Source organism: Onychostruthus taczanowskii, unplaced genomic scaffold (assembly GCF_017590055.1).
Source record: "Onychostruthus taczanowskii isolate IOZ18803 unplaced genomic scaffold, ASM1759005v1 scaffold39, whole genome shotgun sequence".
Classification (NCBI taxonomy): Eukaryota; Metazoa; Chordata; class Aves; order Passeriformes; family Passeridae; genus Onychostruthus; species Onychostruthus taczanowskii.
In genome coordinates this window covers 714,411-737,991 of record NW_024501348.1, presented here as the reverse complement: position 1 = coordinate 737,991, position 23,581 = coordinate 714,411, and positions in this window count along the sequence as shown.

Genomic DNA, 23,581 nt, shown 5'->3' with positions numbered 1-23,581 from the left:
TCTAGGTATGTTTGATATTCAGAGTTACTTCATTGCTTTGTTATCTTGTGAGGAAGTAAGGAAGGATTGTGCATTCATTCTCACACATAAACACTCACACAGAAACTTATCATTGGTCTGTATATATCCTAGTTATTCTCTGGTGTTTGCCCATTTTTAGTACAGCTGTCATAGTTCATTACTTAAATTCATAATGAAGTCAATTATTATTCCTTTGTTCTGGTCTGCATATTTGTTTAGTTGTTTGAATTTATTCTATGTGAATGTATTATAACACTCTGCAGTTATAATTTAATTTTAAATTTAATTCCTCAAATATTATGCATGGGTGGATTTACTGGGGGGGGTGGGGGTGGGTGGCGAGGAAGAGATGTTCTGAATATGCTGGTTTTTTGTTCCCAGCACATGCAGTAACTTTTTTGTCATTTTAATTTCTTATGGTTTTAAATTCCTCACTAGTTTTCTTTTTGTCCAGTTCAGAAAAGCCACTCTTAGATACAGAAGGCTCAGGTGTGATTCTTCACAACTATTTTTAGGATGCCCTTGCACTAAGATTTATACCATTCTCTGGAGGCGTCTGTCTCTCTACACTGATTAAATTGGCAGGCTGTGTGATTAAGCTTCTAATTCAGGCTTCTCGATGCTGGGTTTAGGCACAGGCTGTTCTCAAGGGTCCTGGCCACATCACCTGCATATCTGGCATCATTAAGAAAAGCACTTCCCTTCTTACAAAAAATCTTCACTGCACAGACAGTGACAATTTACTAAGTCCTTGGCCATGAGAACAGCAAAATTCAACAGTGCCTGACCTTCATGAGAAGACTTTGGCCACTTCAAATGGATATCTCAAGCCAGCTGCCTGTGATTTTCTAAGTCCCATATCAGCATCTCGCACAACTTGAGCTCAGCTGATGAAGAGTGCGCATGTGAAGAGTGAACATGTACAAAGCCCACCATGCAACGTGGAGCTCCCGTTCAGGCATTATGAGTTAAGATGATGCTACTGTCAGTATTGCCAGGAGCTGGTTTCTGTTCCTGTTCCCTCTTTTTATCCCAGATCCTGCAGTAAGAGCTATCCATCATTTTTCTCAGTTTCATTCTTCATAACTGAAATATGGCATGTATTATCATCCAGAATTTCTTAGATGATTGTCAAATACCACAGAACTTTATAATTCAGGGATGGAGAATTTTAAATATTTTCCAATTTCAAACATGAAAACAAAAACATTTCTGACCCCTTGATTCTTAAAGATCCATGGATAGCATCACCTGATTTTTTAAGTTTGAAAAAACCTCTTAGATTACTGAATCTAACATTAGCCCAGCACTATCAAATTCACCACTAAACAATGTCCCTAAGTCAATGTCTTTTTAATATCTCCAGGGGTGGTGACTCAACCAGTTCTCTGAGCAGCCTGTTCCAGTGCTTGACAACCCCCTTTTGTGAAGAAATTTTACCTAATATCCAATCTGCACCTCCCCTGGAGCAACTTGAGAGTGTTTCCTCATGTCCTATTGCTTGTTACCTGAACAATAAGGTCTCTCCTGAGCCTCCTTTTTCTCCTTGGCTGCTCCTCAAAAGACTTTTGCTCCAGACCCTTCACCAGCTTTGTTGCCTTTCTCTGGATATGCTCCAGCAAGTCAATGTCTTTCTTGTAGTGAGGGGTCCAAAACTGAACACAGGATTTGAGGTGCAGTCTCCCATCTCAGAGGGGTGGATACCCAGAGGTCTTGCTGTTAAAGACTGAGGCAAAGAAAATATTAAGTACGTCAGTATCTTCATCACCCTTTGACATTACATTTACCCAATAAAGGATAGAGGGTCTCCTTAAGCCTCAAGGTGTTCCTGATTTATTTATAGAAACACTTCTTATTGTGTTGTACAGCAGTGGCCAGATTAAATTCTAGTTTGGCTTTTCTCCCTGCATAACCTCACTTCATCCTTGTAGTCCTCCTGAGTAGCTGCCCCATCTTTCAAAGGTCATAAACTCTTGGTTTTTCCTAAGCTCTGTTCAGCCAGGCTGGTCGTCCCTGCTGGCTCATCCTTCAGCACATACAAACGGCCTGCTCCTGTGCTTTAACATATTCTTCCTCAAGAATGTCTGGTTTTCCTGAACTCCTTTGCCTTTCAGGACTATTTTCTGACTCTGTCATCCAGGTCCTAAGGAGGCCATGTCTGCCCCACAGAAGTCCAAGCTTACAGTTCAGCTGGCACCCATCCTCGCTTCTCTGAGAATTGAAAACTACCATTTTGTGATCTCTGTGCCCAGCATCACCCACCAGTCTTTCTCTGTTCATGAACAGCAGGTCCATCAGGGAGCCCTCCCTAGTTGACTCCCTCACCAGTTGTATGAAGAGATTATCTTTCACACACTCCAGAAATGTCCCAGACTGCTGTGCTCTGTTTCTAACAGACATTTGGTAAGCTGAAATTCCTCACAAGAACAAGGTTAGTGATTGTGAGACTTCTGCCAGCTGAATATGGAATATTTCATCTATATTTACATCCTGTTTGGGTTGTCCCTAATAGACTCCCACCATGATATCTGCTTGGCCTCTCCCTGATTCTTACCCATAAGAACACAACCCTATCATCACCTTCGTGGTGGACTCCCATGAAATCCTTTCCTGCTGCCCTGGGCAGGGATACCTTCCACAAGATCAGCTTTCCCAGAGCCCCATACAATCTGGCCTTGAACACTTACAGGTATGAGGTATCCACAGCTTCCCTGGGCAACCTGTTCCAGTGCCTCACCACTCTCACAGTAAGGAACTTCTTCATATATCTAATCTAAACTCAGTCTCTTTCATTTTAAAGCCATTGTGCCTTGTCCTATCACTACATGCCCTTGTAAAAAGTCTCTCCAGCCTTTCTGTAAACCCCCTTAGGTACTGGAATATGCTATAAGATCTCCCCAGAGCCTTCTCTTCTCCAGGCTGAACAATTCCAACTCTCTAAGCCTGTCCTTGTAGGAGGGTGCTGCAGACCTCTGACCACCTTTGTGGCCCTCCTTTAGACTTGATCCAGCATTTTCATATCCTTCTTAATGGTTAATTTTTGTCATCTGCTAGTTCCCTCAGGACCTGATGGGTGCATCTCAAAAGTCCCATGGGCTTTTGTACCACCAGGTTCCTTAGATGATCTCAAATCTGGTCTTCCCCTAAAACAGGCAGTTCTTCATTCTCCCAGTCCCTGACTTTGCCTTCTGTGACTCAGGTGACGTGGCTGAATCACTTGTTGGTGAAGCTGAGGCCAAATTATTGTTGAGTACCTCAGCCTTCTCTACATCCCAGGTAACCAGTTCTCCTCTTTTCTTACAGAGAGGGCCCAAATTTTCCCTAGTCTTCCTTTTATCATTGACATACCTACAGCAGATTTTTCTTGTTGCCCTTGATGACCCTAACTTATTCCTATTACAGTTTTAGCTTTCCTGATCTGATCACTATCTGCTCAGAGAATTTCTCTGCATTCTTCCCAAGCTGCCCTTCCTTGCTTCCATCCTCTGTGGGCTTCCTTTTAGTGTTTGAGTTTGTCCAGAAGCATCTTGTTCTTCTCTTTGGGAGGCATCTTCAGGTTGTATCAATCCTGAGCTTGGATGAGGTGACCCTTATTTATCAGCTTTCTTGGGCTCTTCTTCTTCCAGGGTTTTGTCCCATACTCTACCAAGCAGATCCCTGAAGAGGCCAAAGTTCTCATAAGTGAAAATGAGGCCACTGTATGCTTATCCTCTTTATTTTTAAAAGTATGAATCCAGGAGATAAAATGTTATTTAGAGAGAAAGGCAACATTTTTCTTCCAAGTGGTTCTCATTAAATGTATCTTTGTTTGGTGTGTGGGATGGGGTTGTGCTGTAACTATTACACAGTAAGAAATGAGAAGAGAAAGTTCATTAAATGAGCAGAGAAAATGAACATCAGTCAGACCAGCTTGATCTATTTCAATTTAGTATTAGAGGTGCACAGAAATGAGTGCCTCAGGAAAGTAAATATGTGGATTTCTCTGACAGAAAGAACAGTTGCAAACTGCAACAAATGCAATAAGAAAAAAAATTAGTCACATGGTGAGTTTGAATGAATCACACACAACTGTACATAACGTGTTTATAGCCAGGAAAGGCATTTTTCTTAATATAGCTCCTTGCTGACTCCTTTAAATGCTGTTATTATTTCTGCAACTCAAAGGCAAAAAAAACAACAACAACAAAAAAAAAAAAAAAAAAAAAAAAAAAAAAAAAAAAAAAAAAACTAGCACAAACTGAAAATGGCTATATCATTGTCCTCCCTCAGCAGAGTTTAAAGTTATCTAAATTTGGATAATTTTTAGATTTACATTATGTTCGATTACAGCATATTTTGGAAACTAAAGCCTTAGGATAAAACCAATGGCTGTGCAGGCTAAAAAAGCCTTGAAATAATAAACCCAGCTCCTGCTGGAACACAGATTCAGCACTGCAACAGTGAGAAAGCAAATCAAATTATCACTTTGGATTGCCAGAAGATCAGGACTCCCCAGCAGCAGCCTTTTTAGTTTCTTAATGGACACCAACAGATGGAAAAAGCTGAAGAGAGTAGGCTTGTTTTCTCTGCACGCTGAATTATTTCCTTCTTATGCCTTTTTGTCTACCTATAGCTTACACCTCTATTTATGAAAAATGATTAGAGCTTTCCGTGAAACAGAAACTTGGAGGAACACAGGTCATGTACATTCTTGCTGATGGAGTCATCTGTTGTCTTGCCACATTCTCCATTTATTTACTACTGACATGCCAAATGGGACTTCGTTTTCTTCTTTTCACTTTTGATGTAGCAAGGTAACAAAATGGCAAAAACTGTCTGCCCAATTTTGTAACTTTTCTCTATGACATTTGTCCTGCCTTTACCAAAAATCATCACGATTTTACCTCCTGACACTCACTCAGCCATACAAGGGAGGTGATGGTGCCGTGGGTTTCCAGACACAGGAAATAGTTTTGAGTCAAGTGCACAATCAGAAAGGCATGATAGGGGAGCAAGGCAGAATATTCATATTGAAGTCACTTTGCAATGGCAAATCAACTAAGCCCCTGGGTTATTTTCCGAAGGAACTTGGCTCTGCTAGAGATTAATTTTCTCTGCAGGACTTTTGGCAATGTTGTTAGAGCCTACTGAGACACTCTGGATTGCCAAAATCCAAACTAGTAAGGGTCTCCAATATGATGGCATTTCTAGGTCAAGCTGGTTCTGCGATAAGATTTTAATAGAATATACCACAAGGCATTTCAAAAAATGAAGCACCTACATTTTTTATACGCCCTTCTCTGCAAAATAGGCATTGTGTAAGTATGTTGAAACTTTTCCAGAAAAAAAATGCACCTCTGGCCACAGCTCCACTCTCCCTGGCAATTTTAGATGGAAAATACTTTAAAAAAAGAACAAGAAAAGTGGTAATCATTTGTTGATTGGATGAAGATGAAGCAGCGAGAATTAGACTTAGAACAGAAGGCAATTCCCATTTTATCTTTGGATTTACTGTACAGCATCTGTAAATTCACCTGTAAATTCATCAATTTTGCAGGAAGACAAAGAGGAAAAAAAAAAAGACAGGGCTGGAGAAAAGTTGAAGGAGGCCATGGGCACATGTCTCTGACTTTCAGGAGCACCCAGGGGAAATTCATATAACTACTTCAGTGGCCTTTTGTCACAATCACTGTCTTCTGCTTCTCTGAGAAGCTGGATGAATGGAGGCACAAATTTAAGAGATTTTCCCAATTGCTTTCAAACTTTAATTGACTAACCCTTTAGACAGATTACCTATCTATCAGACTTCTTCCATGAAGAAGCAGTGCTAGCTTTTATTTTCAATCACACAAAAGTCTTAATTCAGTGTTTCTAAATGGTTTAGGGAAGTTCTGAGGTCCTTTGGTTTCTAATGAAACCAGTTAACTGCATGGACTGAAAGAGGGGCTGGTCAAGCACCCTTTATTGGGGTAAACCTTGTTAATAATACTTGCAGTGGGAAGTATTAGGCTGCCTTAGTCAGCATCAACATTTTACTTCAGAAATTTTGTTAAATGATCTGTCAGATTATATTCACTGTTTGAGGTTTTTTAGGAAGAAGTACTCAAATTAGACTTGGAAATATTGCAAAGCAATGAGATATGCTAGAGAAAAAAAAACAGTAAAAAAAAAAAAAAAAAAGACCCCACTGAAAAGAGAATAAGAAGAGGTCAGACGTGGTGTGTTATATGGGCTGGTAGTAGCCACCTGCCCAAACAGCACATGTACAGCTCTAGGTTACTCAAGCTCTGTTCTGGCTGTCCTTTAAGTCCTAAAAGGAGGTTTCAGCACCCAAATAGCTTGAGCTGGCTCCAGAAAGCTTCATAGCTCCACACATCCTTGGTTTCAGCTACCTGCTACTTGGGGAGAGGCATTTCTTCTCCAGTACTATACCAGTTGCCAAGAAGAAACCCATCAAGAACACTTTTTTTTTCCCCTTCTCAGAAAGTGTCTGGAAACAAGCATGAAGTTACATCTTGGATAAACTGAAGTAGGGCACACTAGGACAGAGTGATAAAGGAGATTTAAGTAGTAAAAAATTAATAGCTCCCATCTCGAGGGCTAGGACTACATTTCCCATTCTGAGTTTGGACACTGTATCCTACTATCCCAGTGAAACTCAAGAAGTCTGACAGGAAATCTGCTTGTCTAAGTTACAAGATCACAGAATGTTAAGGATTTTAAGGTATATTAAAGGTCACCTTGTTCAAACCCGCATTAGAACAGATTGCTCAAGATCTTATCCAACCTGGCCTTGAACACTGCCAGGTATGGAACATTCACAACCTCCTCAGGCAACCTGTTTCACCCTCAAAAATTTCTTCCTAATATCTAACCTAAATTTCCCTTCTTTTAGTTTGCACCCATTACTCCTTGTCCTATCCCTACAGTTTCTAATGAAGAGTCCCTCTCCAGCTTCCCTGTTGGCCCTTTCAGATACTACAAGGTCTCCAAACAACCTTCTCTTCTCCAGGTTGAACAATCCCAACTTTCTCAGCCTGTCTTTGTAGGGAAGGCACTCCAGTCCTCTTGGCAATTTTGTAACCTCCCCTGGACTTGCTCCAACTCTTTCAGGTCTTTCTTATACTGAGGACACCAGAACTCTACACAGAATTCCAGGTGGGATCTCATGAGAGCAGAGTGGATGGGGAGAATCATCTCCCTTATGCTGCTGGCCACGTTTCTTTGGATGCATCCCAGGATTCAATTGACTTTCTGGGCTGCAAGCTTATGATGCTGGCTTATGTCAAGGAGTTTTTTAAAGATCCCTGTAAAATTTTAACTATAGAGCTAAGTTGTGGTCACTGTAGCCCTTCTGGACACCACCAAAGCTCCCTCTCCTAGCCTCAAAGTTCCCTCTCCAGACCTGAAACTGATATAAGTCAACAGCAAGAGATATTTTAGGTGCTTGTTTCCACCAGCTTCCTGCACAGACTTCTGCTGTGACCCAAACTATAGGTCCCGAAAGGACATTTCTGTGGCTATATGTGGCAGTCAGAGCAAATACGTGAAGAGGCTGTCCCTGCCCCAGGATAACAGTGGCAGTGATAACAGTCATTATTGATTCTGGAGGCAAGGACAAGATTCTTGCCTTCACCTTGCCCTTGGGTGGTACACACAATGGACACTCATGGGATGGTGGCCCCATAGGTGCTGGTTCTGTGGTGTTCAATGTAATGTTCAGGCCATCCAGGAATCTATGACATTTAGGAAGATCAAATGTCAGGCAAGCATCCAAATGCATGCTCTATCCAGAGAGAGAACATGGAGACCCCCTGTTTTTTACAGCAGGAAACCAGGGGAAAAGGACAGTGTAGTATGGGCCACATCACAAGCTGATAGCCTGGCTTTATTGGTGTTACTCCACTAGAAGGAAGAGATAGTGGGTCTGGCACTGAAAAAGATAGGACTCATATTTGGCCAAAGGATGTTAGTGCTCATAAGCAAGCTGATCCTGATGTTTCTGCTTGCCTGAGGCATCAGTCCACCAGAGGAGACAGGTTTATGACTCTTGGTCCTCTACAGAAGCCCTGAACAGCCCTTCCTCTTGCCCTGAGGGGATAGACACTGAGCTTCAGACAACAAGGGCAGGCTGCTCGAAGTTGGAATGGATGTCCCAAGTTTAGGCATAGCCTTTTTCCATTGCCTGCCCCTTGAGCAGTGAGTCAAAGAAGAGAGAATTTTGCAACCCTTGAATGCTCGCCATTAAGAGTAGGCAGAACTGATACAAGTGACGCTGGGGAGGTGGTGCAGACAAGCTGAGGGAGAAGTGTGGGTAGAGAAACCAGCACTGGGGAGACATGAGAAGTCCATGAAACTGCAAGATGGGATCTACTTCAGCCAGGCTTTGCATGCAGCTGAAGGAATCTGGAGATAAATGGCTGTGATTAAAGCAAGTGGAGACCTGAGCAAAAGCCAGGCAACCTGTAGTGCTCTCTTCAAGAAGAAAAGGCTTTTTAAGGCTCATGTCTAATTTCACTGCTATAATAGCAAAGCACCCAGGCTTCCCAGAAGATAGAGAAAGGAAATTGAAGAATTCAAGCTATAGTGTAATGAAATGCGCTTTCCACCCACTTAGATTTAAGACTGTGATTCAGCACTGCATTTATGCAGTTTCTGGAATGGAAGGGCAGTGTGATGCATCTAAATAAGATTTCTGAGCCAGTGCTAGCAGATGGACCTCAAGAAAAAAACCCCACACAGTCAGATAGCTAAAATAAGGAGATATTTTTCACCACCGCTATTTCGGTGATGGTGTCACCCTCTGTCATTGCCAAATCCAAAACTAATAACCTCTTTAAAAATTGAAACACATGGGAGATAAAAATATCAAAAGCAGAGATTAGTCAAATTAGTAACCTCACACATTTTCTGCACAATTTGCATCATCTATATCATCTGTCTGACACTTTGACAAACAGTTACACACCAGGACACCAACCATTAAAAGCTATGCCATGAATATTACTGAAAAAAAATACATTAATAGACATCTTGAGAAACTGATGGCAGCCATACTTGATAATTAACTCAATTTTAAGGAAAAGTATAACAGACTGTAAATTTGCAGTTTTGTTTTATCATTAATTTGCTTTATTAAAATACAACTCTAAAATTAAATAAACCAATGAGGCATTGAAAATCTTTAGGCCTAATCTTAATGCTAAGAGAGAAAAGTTCCTTCCACTTTAAAGTCACACAGCCATTCTGCAAATTTTACTTAGTGTTTCCCTACCAAAGCAGCATTTGTATTTCTTATTCCCACATTGGGAAGTCCTGTACTCCCACTTGCTGTTTTAATAAAACCAAACAAACAAAAAATGAAAAGTCAACCAACAAACTAAACATACAAAACCAATACAACCCCCCACCAATTTTCAGGACAATGTGATTGCTTCCTATATGATTTGGACAATCCAGTGTTCACCCAAAATATTCAGTTTAATCTAAGGGAGATAAATCACTCCAGCATAATGCCAAACACTGCCTGTGGCTTCAAGCAGAGGAATAATTATTGCTTTCCAAGTCTAACCTAGGTGGGGATATTAAAAACAAGTAAATTTAGACTAGCATGTAAAGCAGAAAAGTTCAATCATCCTGAGGCAGACCAGAATAGCTTATAAATTAGGAAGACATATGCACTGATTTAACTTTTTTTTGCTTCTGAGACTTTCAGTTACAGAAATTGCTGTACTTAAATACGTCATTATCATTTCATTCACTGCTTAAGATAAAATATGGCCAAAAGCATCCATCTGTTCATCTTTAGCACCCACCCAGACAGAATCTATAGTGCCAATTTCTACTCAGAAGTACACCGAGGTAAACCAGTAATAACCACTTTGACAGTAATGTATTCAGGTTTAATATAGAATAAAATTTGTTTCCTGTTTGGCAGCCCTCGAAAGACTAGAAAATCTCCTTGGAGCCCTACCTAATATTTCTTCTGAAAAAATCTCCCTAGGGACCTACCTAATACTTCTGGAAGAAATATTGCTTATCTACAAGAGTGTTTAAGTCATTGTTTGGCAGATCAGTGTAAACACTCTGACCATTGTTTAACTGCTGGGCAATCTGCTTTAAGGCATCATATTTTAGAAAAGCATCCTATAATGCTACAGTATATTGAATACGTAGGAAAAAACCTCCAAACAACATTCCTTCTCCAATATCCAGTTCTCTAATTATAAGATAAGATACCTGTGGGATATTATAAGAAGTTCTGAATGTTCTTCAAACATCCAGTTTTGCCCTGCATGGAACAAAGCTACAGAGGGTTGAGATTACAACAATCTTCAAATCTATCCACTCTGGGTCTCAAATGGCTTCATAAGCATATGAAATCTCACATGAGACTCTGCACTCTCATGTTCAATGGAGATCACAAGTGAAATAAAGTTGAGAGACCTTGGAGTGCAGCTAAAGAATCTGTGATCATTCTCACTCTCCAGCAAAAGCTCATGATAAGTCTGTTTCTTAGTAGAAACATATTAAAGGGTGGAAACAATATGAGTTGATTCTGTTGCCCATATCAAGGTCTGGGAAAAACCCTATGAAAATTCCATTTTAGGATTTTTCTGGTATGAGTAGTTGGAACTCACTATCAGTTTCTGAGAACATTAGTGGTTGCTGAAAGCCCTCCTTATCTTGGTCTTTGATGCCTCTAATCTAAACTATTCATACAGGTTCAAATCTATAATCCTACTTAGAGTTTTGTTTCACTTCTGCAAATTACAAGCTCTCTCAAAGGCAATGACATTTCTAAATGTTAAGAAATAAATATGTTTGTAGTAAATAAGTGCATCTCAAGTTCACTGCTGTACTTTCTACTTGGCTACAGAACCTATATATGAAATGAGTATTAAAAATAAAGTGATGTTACATTTGGAAGGCCCACCTGTTATTTGATAACTTCAGAAATCTACTTTGAAACCATGAAACATATCCAATAAAATTAATTAAAAATTTATTAAACTCTGTTGAGCCTGAGGGTTAGAAACACAGTCACCATTTCCTGATGAGACTATGACCAATGGAAATGCATGCCATGACACAATGTAATAAATGAGGTTAAAATGGCAATGTCTGAAATTAAGAAACTTTCCTCACTGCATTCCTGCAGTGTGACTTTGTTGGCTTTAGTGGGAGTCTTGCAGCAATATCTGGCAAATGTGTTTTTCTGCACAGCCCCCTTGGCTGACACTCACTAATAGGATTGTGCCCACAGAAACGCCGATTATCCTATTTTATTATGATTCTCCCATAAAGCTTGGTAACCACAATATAATCTCAATTTCTGTCCATTTTCACACTTACCTTTGCTCAGTCAGTAAAGCTACACTGATAGATCAGAAACTGCCTCCTTGTGCACAAGTAGCTTTCCAAAATATTGACTTTTTGCAGTTTCCACACTTCTCAAATAAATATACCTGTTCTTGCACGAGCTAAAACTCCAGTTAGGCCTTCAGGATCTCTAGCAAAGAAGAAGCTCCTGCCTAGTCACTGACCCCCATTTTGACCTCTAATCAACAGATGAAGGACTATCCAGTGCCCTGGACAGACCTGGCAGGAAACCCTTCTTATGTGTCTGCAAACATGTTGATAGCACCTTGTTCAAGTTTAGGAGTTCTTGGAAACTCATCTTGCTTACCCCACACGCTTGCTGGGAATAACACTCTCTGCAATGACACTGGACAGTCTTTTTCCCTCCTATTTAAGACAGCACTAGGTTAAAGCAACCTGGGCTGTGCACCACGGTCCCAGAGTACATTACAGTAACTATTATGGTACTCTTGTACCACAGTACATCACAAGCTGTGTTGTAGCTATATTTAGGTCCTGCATTGTGAGGACAATTCTCTGTAGGTGGAATTGAAAGACTGATTTGCTGAAGATATTAAAAATGTCATCAGAGAGGGTAGATGAAAGAGAGAAATGCTGCTGGACACAGCTTGGAGCTGAGAGAAACTTTTAGACAAGTTTTCCTCTGTGCTGTATTTTATATCGATTTAAAAAATATATATATAAAAAAACATCACATGACTGTACCATAACAGAGAGTGGTATAAAACAACCTAACTGTCACCAACAATACAGTTATTAGATACAGAATATGACAGTAGCAATATCTTTGTTATTTTATAATGCTGAAATATCTGCCATAACAGAAGCTTTGACTTATTTTTTTAGCAACCAAAAGTCAAAATCTTAAGGTAATGATGCAAAGATACAGTAAGTTAACTACAGGTAAAATTAATGGATTGAGTTACTGTAAGAAAGTAAAATATGATGACTCCTGAAAAAAGGGTAAGTGTGAGTGCAAGGCCTGTCATAATAATCACACTGAAGAGTCTGAGAACTCTCACCTAAAAATTTGAGGGATCATTTGCAGGTTTTAAGTAATGTCATACAGGAGAAAAACAAGGTGCTCATTATTTCTGCTGCTGACACAGAAGAAAGAAAAAACAACAATGAGACAACACTGTCCAGTCACAATTTGAACTAAAGCAATTTATTGCCTCTTGATTCCTCTGAGTAGAGGGGACTATTGTATATATTCGAGAGACAGTGGGAATGCCATATCAGGTACCTCATTTGCCTGCTCACAGAGGACTTGATTCATAGTAAAACTATTCATTAAGTACCACAGGATAATCACGGTGTAATTCTGTGCTTCTCTCTTTTTGAAACGAACACGGTATTAAAATAAGTCACAGATTAAGAGAACCAAACTCTTTACTTCATTTTACCACACTTTGGAGATGCAAAAGTTAACTCCCCCAATTTAAGCTTACCCTGCTCAAGGGTCATTGGAAGCAGGTGGACATTTCTGAATAATGACTCATCCTCCTAAAATAAGTTTCTTGGATAGAAGGGATGATTCACCATCTGATGACACCTAGAGAGCACTGGGAGTAGTTTAGATTAGATGCCTAATTTTTTAGTGCCTAAAATTAGGTAAAATAAATCTGCAGTACAGTAACTATCTGATATTTCCCAGAATCCAGAAATAAAATTAAAAAAAAACCAAAAAAAAAAGCAAAAGATTCATTAATTTGCCTCACTCTCCTAGACCTACATTGCCTTTCTGAGCTGGAAATTAGTTGCAGTTCATTCTTGACAAAACTCAAAGCAAATGCTGTTAAAAGACATGTACTGAGCAGATAAATGCAGTAACAAAGTAACATTTTACTGTTTCTTTTATTTCTCACATTGCTATTACGGAAAGGAGGCACAAAGTTCAGGAAACTATAATGAGTCCTATTATTACCTTTCAAATACAAACCTCTTAATGCAATGTGCATTTCACTGTAAGACATAAAAACCAGCACAAAATCATGCTGATCCAAGACACTGGCACCAAGAACCTCAAGCAACATCCAGCCTGTCTGAAAAACCCACCAGCCTACAATAACTGAAGAAAAAAAAATCCAAGTTCAATTCCCTGCCTTGTCAAATGAATGTTTCAAAGGGGTGGAACTGAATACATACCCCCTGCAGGTTTAACAATGTTGGATGTTTCCCAGCTCCTAATCCCTACTGGAGCTAGAGGGCCTTTTTTTAAACAAAATATTTCAGCATATAATATACAGGAACTGAAAGTTAATAGGCCCTTATTCCTGAAATGAAGCATCCTCTGTATTAGGTTCACATGAGGATATTTCATAGCTGTGTATGTCTTGAATTATTTCTTCAGCAGGAAGAGGTTTTATTCCATATGTAACTTCTGGGACAGGAGTGGGGCTGCCACACTCCTTGTGTTATACTAGTCCTGATGGCAAGGAAATATCAGACACATTAAAAAGTCATGCATTTGTTGTTTTTAATATTGCCTTGAAAGACTATAATCCCAATTTCTGGCAAACATGTTTAAACTAGATGCAGGGGAATATCAGGGAACAGCAGGAAACTCTGGGCAAAAGCATGTTCTGACAGGCATATTTAGAAAAAAGTTTATTTTTCCAGAAGTTCAAGCACATTACTACCTAAGCCATAATTGCACTTACTCTGCATTTGTCAGGAGTGGTTTCATTCTTAGTACTGAATGAAATGGTCAAAAAAGCAATAAAAGCACAGATTTTACTATGCGTATTTTACTATTTCCCACACTTGTAAACCAAATTTTTCTACTGCACTCTGAGCTCAGCATGGTATCTTATTGTCTGAGGCACAGCTCATATAGAAGCTTATGATTAAATATTCTTGACTGGAAACGAGTTAAATTAAAATAGCACGGGCTAGATAAGTTCATTGGGAAAAAAAAAAAGTTAAAATTTGATGTCTGGAGACTTGTTCACTAAGAAATTTTTATGAAGTCTGGAGAAGAAAAGTGATATATAGGTCATCAATATATTACAAATACCAGGGTTTTTTTGCTTTACAAGAACCATTATACTTCCATGTCAGAAATATTCTGTCAGATTTATATTTTCAGCATGCTTGCTTTTAGTCCCTCTGTCTAGGGCAGGCCTCAATTAGAAGATTGGTTCTAGGGGGTCCAAGCACAGTGATCATGATTTGATGATATATCATGACATCATGATATTATGTGATAGCAATTGATATGATGTGATGATTCAGGCTCTTTACCTTCTACCCCAAAATAGCTTGAGTTTTGCAAATCAGGTAATTTGAAAACGGCATCACCTTTCTTGGGCAAGACATGTGTTTTACATCATCATGAATGATGGCTTTGTCATTTTCCACTCCAGCTGGGAAGAAGGCCAATACACAGGACTATAGCAAATATCATTTTTATATATACATATTCAAAAAGCAATAAGAAATGTGTAGAAGTAGAGCCCTCCCTTTCCCACTGTGGCTGTATCTATCTTTGAAGACCAATTCTAAATTATAGGATTAATTTTATGGAGCTTAGTGTAGATAAGTCTGTAAACATAAATGACAGTGATGACACTGACGACAACAATATGCAAGTACATATACACACTCAATCACAGACCACAGAATATTATGATTTGAAAGGCATCCACAAGGATCACCAAGTCCAACTCTTAAGTGAATGGCTGATATGAGGATTGAGCTCACAATCTTGGTGTTATTAGCACCATGTTCTATGTACACTCATCCAAAAAATTATTTAGTTCTGGGGAGTGTCATACCTTTTATACTGGCATCTGCCTAAATTCAGAAAACTAGGACCTACTGCAGAAACATAACCCCAAATTTTCCTTGCCAAATTATTCTTGAGAATAATTATTCCACCAGCAGCAGAACTAAGGAATTATTTTTTCCCAGTTTACAGATTATGTATGCTTATGCACTTCCCCCTACATTAACTACATGTTTCTCCTTGTTCCTTATACTTTTGGATATAACAAAATGTACCAAAGCCAGTAAAAACAACAACTACTCTATGTCACTCTAACATCAATTTTAAAGTAGTGCTAGTATCAAAATTTTGAAAACCATTAATTTTCTCAACATTTTTATAAAATATAAGCATCACTCCAGATATGCAATTGATCTGTGGGAACACCACAAAATCTTTACTGCTGTAAGACTGAAAGCTATACTTACTATAATCAGTTAATCAGACTTCCCACAACTTATTTATTCCATACCCTTGCTTAAATGATTTACAGCCAACAACACGAAACAAAGACACAATTAAAGAGAACCTATTTCTAACTGCACATTCATTTTAAAAGTCATCCAGTCACTTGATACACATAACAGAAGCAGAGACAGTGGTGATCTTTAAACTGAGCTGCAAAATTTCTACATAGATGAGGGTGGGAGAGATATAATCGGTTCAGATTCCCAAGCATTTTGTCCCTGACTATTTTTACTTCATCTACTCTCATAGAGAAGTCATGGGGAAACAGATTGCCCTTTCTAAAATCTCAATCCTTTTAAACTGAGTAAGGTTTAACATTCAGAATCAGACATCTGGAAAAAATCCATCATGCAAAAGTCATGTACAAGATATAGAACACTCTGGAAAAGGTGTGAGCCATTTCAGGTCTCAAATGAGAACAGACCTGAAGTTGAGCATAACCCTTATCAACAGCTTCAGGTCAGTCCAATTCTATTTTCAATTAATTTACCTGTTTGAGTAGTGAGATAATGCTTCACGGTGGTATCATCATTCTCATGTGATAAGGCATCTCCCAGAACAGCCAAACACGAGTTGCAGAGTATTCCTGGGACAATACTAAACTGTGCAGAGATACTCATTAAGCCCAAAACCAGTTATTCCTACAAGGTGTGATGGCTGCACGGGCTTTCTGTGGAAGAAGAGAGACCTGTATTTAAGTCCTTGTGTAATGAATACATGTGTTTTAATAAAGCCCTGGGTTCTTGAGGAAAAGAGTGGGCATGAGATTACTGTACCACCTCTGCAGGCAGGAATTGCATTAAATGCTGGACACTGGCAGGGCTTTGGTGTGACTTAAGCACCTCCATCACAGCCAGATGAGGACACAGCTGCTCCTAGAAATGTCCAAAAAACCTACTTCACATAGCTTGGAAGTGTAGACACCTGCTGACCCTCAGTATCTCCAGGGACAAGGAAGCATCTAATTAGAGGTTATGTTTACTTCATTTCTCTAAAAGTTAGTGTCTCTTGTGCTTCACTGGCCACTTCATAAAACTTTGGATTATAATAAATCTTTCTTTCATGGTGTCAGAAGATATATTTTAAAAAGAAACTGTGAATGCAATGATCAGAGCAGTTAGAAAACACTTCGATTTCTCTGCTAACAACTGCTTTGTATATTCTGTTCTTATCTTTGGAGAGATATTTTTAACTCAAATATTTAGAATATTTTAGTTATTTCCAGATTGTGCATATCCTACATGTACCATGATTAGTGGTACATGTTTATTGTAAGTTATGCATGATATTGTAAATTAATTAATTTACATTAATTCTATTTAACAAATACTGAAATTCACCTTATGCAAATGCTACACCAGAAAACTACACCACTTACAGAATCACCCAAACTGAACACAAGAAAGAAAAGACCAAAGGAGCTCATTCAAACATTTGAAAGGTTATTGGAAGTAATCAAGGGGTTTGGGGTTTTTCCCCCCCTTTATCATTTGTACCTTGTATTTAGCTAAGCTGGTGGATAAAGGCAAATTAAGAGGACAGAACGAAATCTCTATCCTCAAAAAGCTGAATATCCAGGTGTGCTTTTTTTACTTCAGCAAGGTGCAAATACATATTTCTACTCTGACACAAAGCCGCATAGAAGATGCACCATTTTTTGTGACTCAGGAAAGCACTCCTGTATTTAATATCCCTCTGCTCTCATAGCTGGAATAACCACTCTTCTTTTAATATCACTAAAGTATATTACAGGTGATTGCTTTTCTCCAAAGAATTATGGATGATGAAATACACTTGGGACAAGTTCTTTTTTCCCCTGGTTTACCTCTACATTTGAGTACAGGCTGAACCTTGCATTACATTCATCACAGAGGGTGATAGGGTTCATGCTGATCTTTTGCTCTTGCAGGAGCTTTCCCATTGGCCAAAAAACAGTTTTCACGGAAGGAGACTCCAAAACAGGCCCTGGCCATGGTACCATTTGTGGCCTCTGTGTCTGGGGATAGAATTTCATCATTTTCTGAACTGTGTTTTGCTTTACTCTTTGTACATATTACAGTTTCAGCCCCCCAGGAGACATTCTGCAGAATCTGTTGCTTAGTAATAGTAACCTTCATGGAAATTAGCTTGGACTTCAAAAGAACAAAACATCTTTCATTAGTCACAGGTTTTCAGTTAATGAATACCTCTGAGAAAGTTGATTAGAAAAGTAAACTTTCCAGAATCAAGTGGTACCAATGTTGACCTAGGATGAATTATCCTCTTGGAAGTGCAATTTCTTTGTCCTCTTTCCATTATGCTTGAGATTGTTTCTATCAATAGTCAGACTTACCTTGACAATGGCTCTAATAAAATTAAGTTTCATATAAGTGGAATCAGGATCTCATATAGAATACAGCTAGAAAAAGTTATTATATTCATGTAGTCTGGCCTCCCATGTAATATAAATCACATGAATTAATTATTGTGCTAACAAAAGCACCTCTCAAATTATCTCAATATAAAATACTTTTAGAAATTTTCTTTCTTCTTGAAGACCTGCTTTAGTTTTAAAGAAAGTCTCCTGTTGTGTGATAAAGATGAGGCATTAAGGACCAGAAGCGCACCAGAATTGCTGCAGCCTCCTATTGGGAGGGTTGGAGGTAGGGACCTACACTTGCTGTCCTGTGAGTGAAGAAGTCAGCCACCCCTGCAGGCTGTCTCAGGTCATCCAGGTGACAGAAAAGCAGCCATTCAGTAGGAATACTTGGCAGGACTGACACCTGCCTGCTGAAGTACTGGTTTCCATCCCCCACAGCACCTACCTGAAGCCCTACATTTCCAGTTCATATGGAGGAAGGCAGGGATCTAACAATAAAGAACTCGTCTCCTTTAAAACACAGATGCATGGAAAAGGATTTATCTCTCAGCAGGATGGTTCAGCATGTGCTGCTGAAGAGGCAAAGTGAGATCCAAGTGCCTCTCCCACCACTTTCCTGGGAGGCACAGCACAGTGAAAGAGGCCACAAAACTTCACGTGGACAGAATGAGGGGAATAGGAATGAATGAGATGCTGGTGCCTGGAGATCACAACATGTAAAGCTTCACCTCCCACTGACATTTACAGGATTGCTCCTGCATTTCACATCACGTAATACCCAAACTAAATCTGAAATCAAATGGGCAGTTAGGGCTGTCTTCAAGGACCCTGACTTGCCCAAATTAGTAGGCTGCAAAGTCAAGTCCCCTCAAGAGAGTCCCTTGGCTTCGTTCTTACTTAAATTTAGTCTTACAAATCTTCCATTGTTCCCTCTATCTAGTCTAACAAAATAGATATTAGAGCAGCTCAGCCTATGCAGCGATGTCTTCTGGAATTCTAAATTTGACACAACAGAAATGGAATAAATAGTGGAACTTTAAAAACTCATGCTAGAAAGTTGGGTAATTTTAGAAATGACTTCATAAAATCTTGTCTATATTGGAACAAGAAATCAACGACCAAGTAATTAAAGGTACAAGGGCAATGCATTCTAGTTTAACAATACTAACTCTCATTGTAAGGGGTTCTCACATAGAAGCAAAGGGCTCTAATTCTTTCTGAAAAATTGGACCAAACTGAGCCCAATTTAATTTTTCAGGAGAAAATCCACATCATGGTTAGAAGTACAGGAATATGCATCTCATCTACAAAGAAGCACTGGAGGCAGTGAACCAAGTTTTACAATGCCCACTCTTTCTTCCTGTAGAGTAGTCACCAGAAATTAAAAAAAAAAAAAATTGTTTAGGGCTTTTTCATGCTGTTTTTCTCACTCCTTTTGGAAGGTAGCCTTCCAAAGGAGCTGCTAAAAACTCGAGAGCATCCACTCATCTCCACTGGCTGGAAAAGAGCCTCAGATGATTGGTGGAGCTATCTATGCTATAGATAGCTGAAGTATCAGAGATGTATCTCGTCATATACGCCTGCTTCTGCATATGTCCTGAAGTGCTGCAGCACTGATGGCAGTAAGCCATGCCCATCCCAAAGTAGAACTTACAAAACAGACTTTACATTACCTATGCCACAGAGAAGATCCAGCCATAGGCATTTTCAGAGCTCAACCAGCAGCTTAGGCTGCAAAAAAAGCCTCATAAATGAAATGGAAAGTCTTGGTAGACCACTCCCTTAACCTAATAATTCAGTAGTGAAAACATTAGAAAGGAGATGTGGCTTCAGTTGTTCTCAGGATCCCAGGGGACTTTCAACAGTCTCTCCTCACATCTTGAATCTTGAGTGGATTATTATCTAATCTCAGTTAGGAACAGAAAGGGCAGCCTCCCTCACCTCTGTGAAAGCTGTTTCACTTCTAAAGACTAATGAAATGTTCAGCAGAAGGGAGACACCTGGGCTGGGGTAGTTACTGCACTGATGGAGAGAGCCTGGCTTTCACTGCTGCTCTCCTGACAGCCAAACTATGAAACTCTACATCATCTGGTACCAAATAGTGGCTGCAGCACATCCTACCACTATCTTCCCACACTCACCCTTTCTCTCCAGCCCAAGGAGTGTTAAGTGTGAAGGAGTTCACAGGAGGGGCTGATGGTACCAATTCTCTCCTCTAGATCAGATGCAGAACACAGGCTTCGATTCCCCTTCAGTGAGCAAGGGAAAGAAACCCAAGTCCAGGGAACCAAATTCAAAATTACTATTCTCAGTTAAAGTGTCAAGAAGCAAGAAATGATGTAAGAGATGCCATTTCATCTCTCTTCCTTTGAAAGGAATTACTTTTACGGAAAAAAAAAACTGTAAAAAAAAAAAAAAGTAAAAAAAAAAAAAAGTAAAAAAAAAAAAAAGAAAAAAAAAAAAAAACCCAGAAAACTGTTACTGAAAGAACAGCGGGGCTCAAACAACAGCACTGAGATTTTAACATAGGCCTCAGTGGCTCCCTCTTGCCATCCTGGGTGCTCAGGCAATACCCTCAGCCACCAAAAACTTGCCTCTGTCTTTGACACAGAGCCTAAGCCAAATAAATCAAAGGAAGATATTGTTAAATTTATTACAGCTGTGATTACATCCCCTCTGGAGTCCAGATTAACTGACTCTTGGAGGAACTGTCATTTATTTCACAAGACCTTCTCTTTCAAAAGATAGGGAAATGTTAGTGGAATTTGTACTCATGATGGCAAAAAGGCTTAATTTTATTTCAGGTCAACCACAGAGGTTTGGACTGCAGTAACCTATTGAAGGCAGAGCACCGATTAAATGAGGAGTATATCTCATTATTGCTATGTTCTGTGCCTGCACATTGGCAAAGCTGGTTATGTAGTCAGGATAATAATATAAGCCAGGAACAAGTCCTACTTTGATATTTCTGAACACTATGTTACTTACCCGCAGTAATCATTTGGTATCGAGCTGCACTCACTGTCACACAATAAGGCAGAACAACACAACCCAAAAGTCTGTGCATAATACCTATACATCAATTTTAAAAACGAACACGTCTCTGTGAGGGGCACTTAAGTCTCATTACAATTCACATTTTCCTCCACCATACACTGCAGACACTGACTTATGACTATTTTACCACTTACATCTGAGCAGAGTTGTGGTTGTCTCCATGTATGCCAATTTGTTTTGAGAGGAAGCTGCAGGAAGTTTTGTTATGCTGGAAGCTCACTGGCGGATCCTGTGCCCAGAACACTCATAGAGACACAGGTCAGCTCAGAGATTCTTATTCAGTCTGAACTGGCTGAAGACTCATGAAGCTCAATTGCTGAAAGATGAGGTAGAATAAGATTTCTAACATTACTGGGGATAAAACAAGGATCCTGCACTAGCACTAGAGGCAAACATATGTGCTTCTGTAACACCTCTCCTATCCTGGCACAATGTTAAAACCAGAGGTGATAAAACTCATCTTCAGCCTGTCACTGATGGTCCAACCTGACCTCAAAGACAGGAAAGAGTGGCACAGGGTGAGAGGTTTGCTGCCTCCACAGCCTGCCCAAGGACCTCCACCTCCTCCTGTCACCACTGTACCTACCTCCTGCAACACAGCCGCGCAGAAGTAGCTGCCTTGGGGGATGGGGGCAGCAGGAGAGGATGAGGGAGGAAAAAGTGGCTGTTGCAGAGGTATGGAGTGTCAGAATGAGGCACTTCAGCAGCTGAGCACAGACATTTTCAAGCAACCAGAAATACCTATCCCCTCTCAGGCACTCTTTGGGGACATATCTTTATCACTTGAGAAATTACTCCAGCAGCATTTCTGCTAAGTCATCGTCAAGCTGAAAGTTTTCCCCAAAACAGCTGAGATGCTTAAGTTTTTTCACTCTATTAATATGGGGAAAAATCCATCACATACAGACATGCAGCACTTGAGTCATAAAGGTCACTGTCTTGTGTTGATATGAATCATGCCCTGCAGTACTACTGCCTGCTTTATTTATTACACAGCAAGATGATCTTAATTACTTAGTGCAAGCTAAAAGGTGGGACACCCAGTTCAGGTAGTATTTTAGGAAAGTTACTTTCTTATTAGGCTCTCTCTCTGCTTGCTGGATACTATTCCAATTGCTCTAGATATCTTGACATGTCTTTACCAGTGTCTCAGAAAAGAACATTCTGCAAATGCTTTATACAAGAAACATTTTGGCTTAAACAAAATCCCCTATATCAGGCAATCCTGGTTATTTCATAGACAGATAAAAGAAGTGTTTGAAACTATGCAGGTGGGCATTAAATACAAGGAACAAGTTCATGTACTAGCAAGAGAGTCAATTCTAAAGACTTTTGCTACATTTTTGAGAATGTTTATTTTCTCCTTTTTTTTTTTTGGTTGTTTCTCAGGTATTTTCATGGGTGTATTATATACATTAAAGACAATGCAATTCTACTTAACAACTTTTTTTAAAACAATAATTCAAGGTTTCTCCACATCAGAAAATGACTGGCCAAAAAAAAAAAAAAATTAAACCAGTTCAAAGTAGTGGCAAAGTAGTGGCTCCTCGAAAACCGGACTTAGGATATTTCTCACCATTCCAACCACAACAAACTTGTGCTCTGAATTTTTAGTTTTCACACTAAAATAAATTAAAATCTCTTTCAAGGAAGGCTTTGTTGAATGATTTGAGAATTAAAAATCTCAAACAGATTCAGAAAGATCACTGAAATCTCACAGTTATTTATGCATATGCCCAAAGTAAAATATAAAAGCATTAAGCATACAAGTGAAAAAATAGTGACAGAAAGCAATAAGAGGCAAAACAGTTTTCTTCTCTATATACAGAAATATTTTTACATAAGTAACAAGAAATGTCAAAAATACACAATTTTGAGTACAAAAGAATCATTTCAGCAATAGATTTGTACAATTGAGACCTGTGTAAGCAGCATGCTTTGACTGAATTAATTAAACTCAACATACTTCAAAATACATTCATTTAAATCCTCCATAGTAAAGATGTCTGAAAATAGAACATGAGGGAATACAGATTAGTAACGACTATCATCTCTGGAGAGGAAGAAAATTAAAATTTCCCTTTGAAGTCAAAAAGGATCAGTCTGAGTTTTAAAATTCCTTGGTCTTGGTCAAGACCATCAAATTGCCTCAGGAGACCCATTTGTGCCAACATGTATGTGTTTTAACATTACAAATCTCAGTGAGGTTATGCAGGATTCTTGGCAGGATCACAGACAGCAAGACTGAGCAGTTCAGAGGTCTTCAACTTGGTCCTAGGACTTCAGCTGTAATTATCAAGGCACTGCTCTCAAGACAGTACATAGACACAATAGCTCAAATGATTCTGTAAACACATAATTACCCTGGGGATACTTCTACACCACACCTTGTTTCTTTTTTTGAACACCCTTTTGTTCTCTATATGCTTTGATCATCTCAAAAAAACTGGCAAGTGTGAATACTGTATCACTATGGAATTCACCTCTGAATTTGGGACACACAAGTTGGGGTTTTTTTCTCCAAGGATCAGTAGATGCAGCTTTGA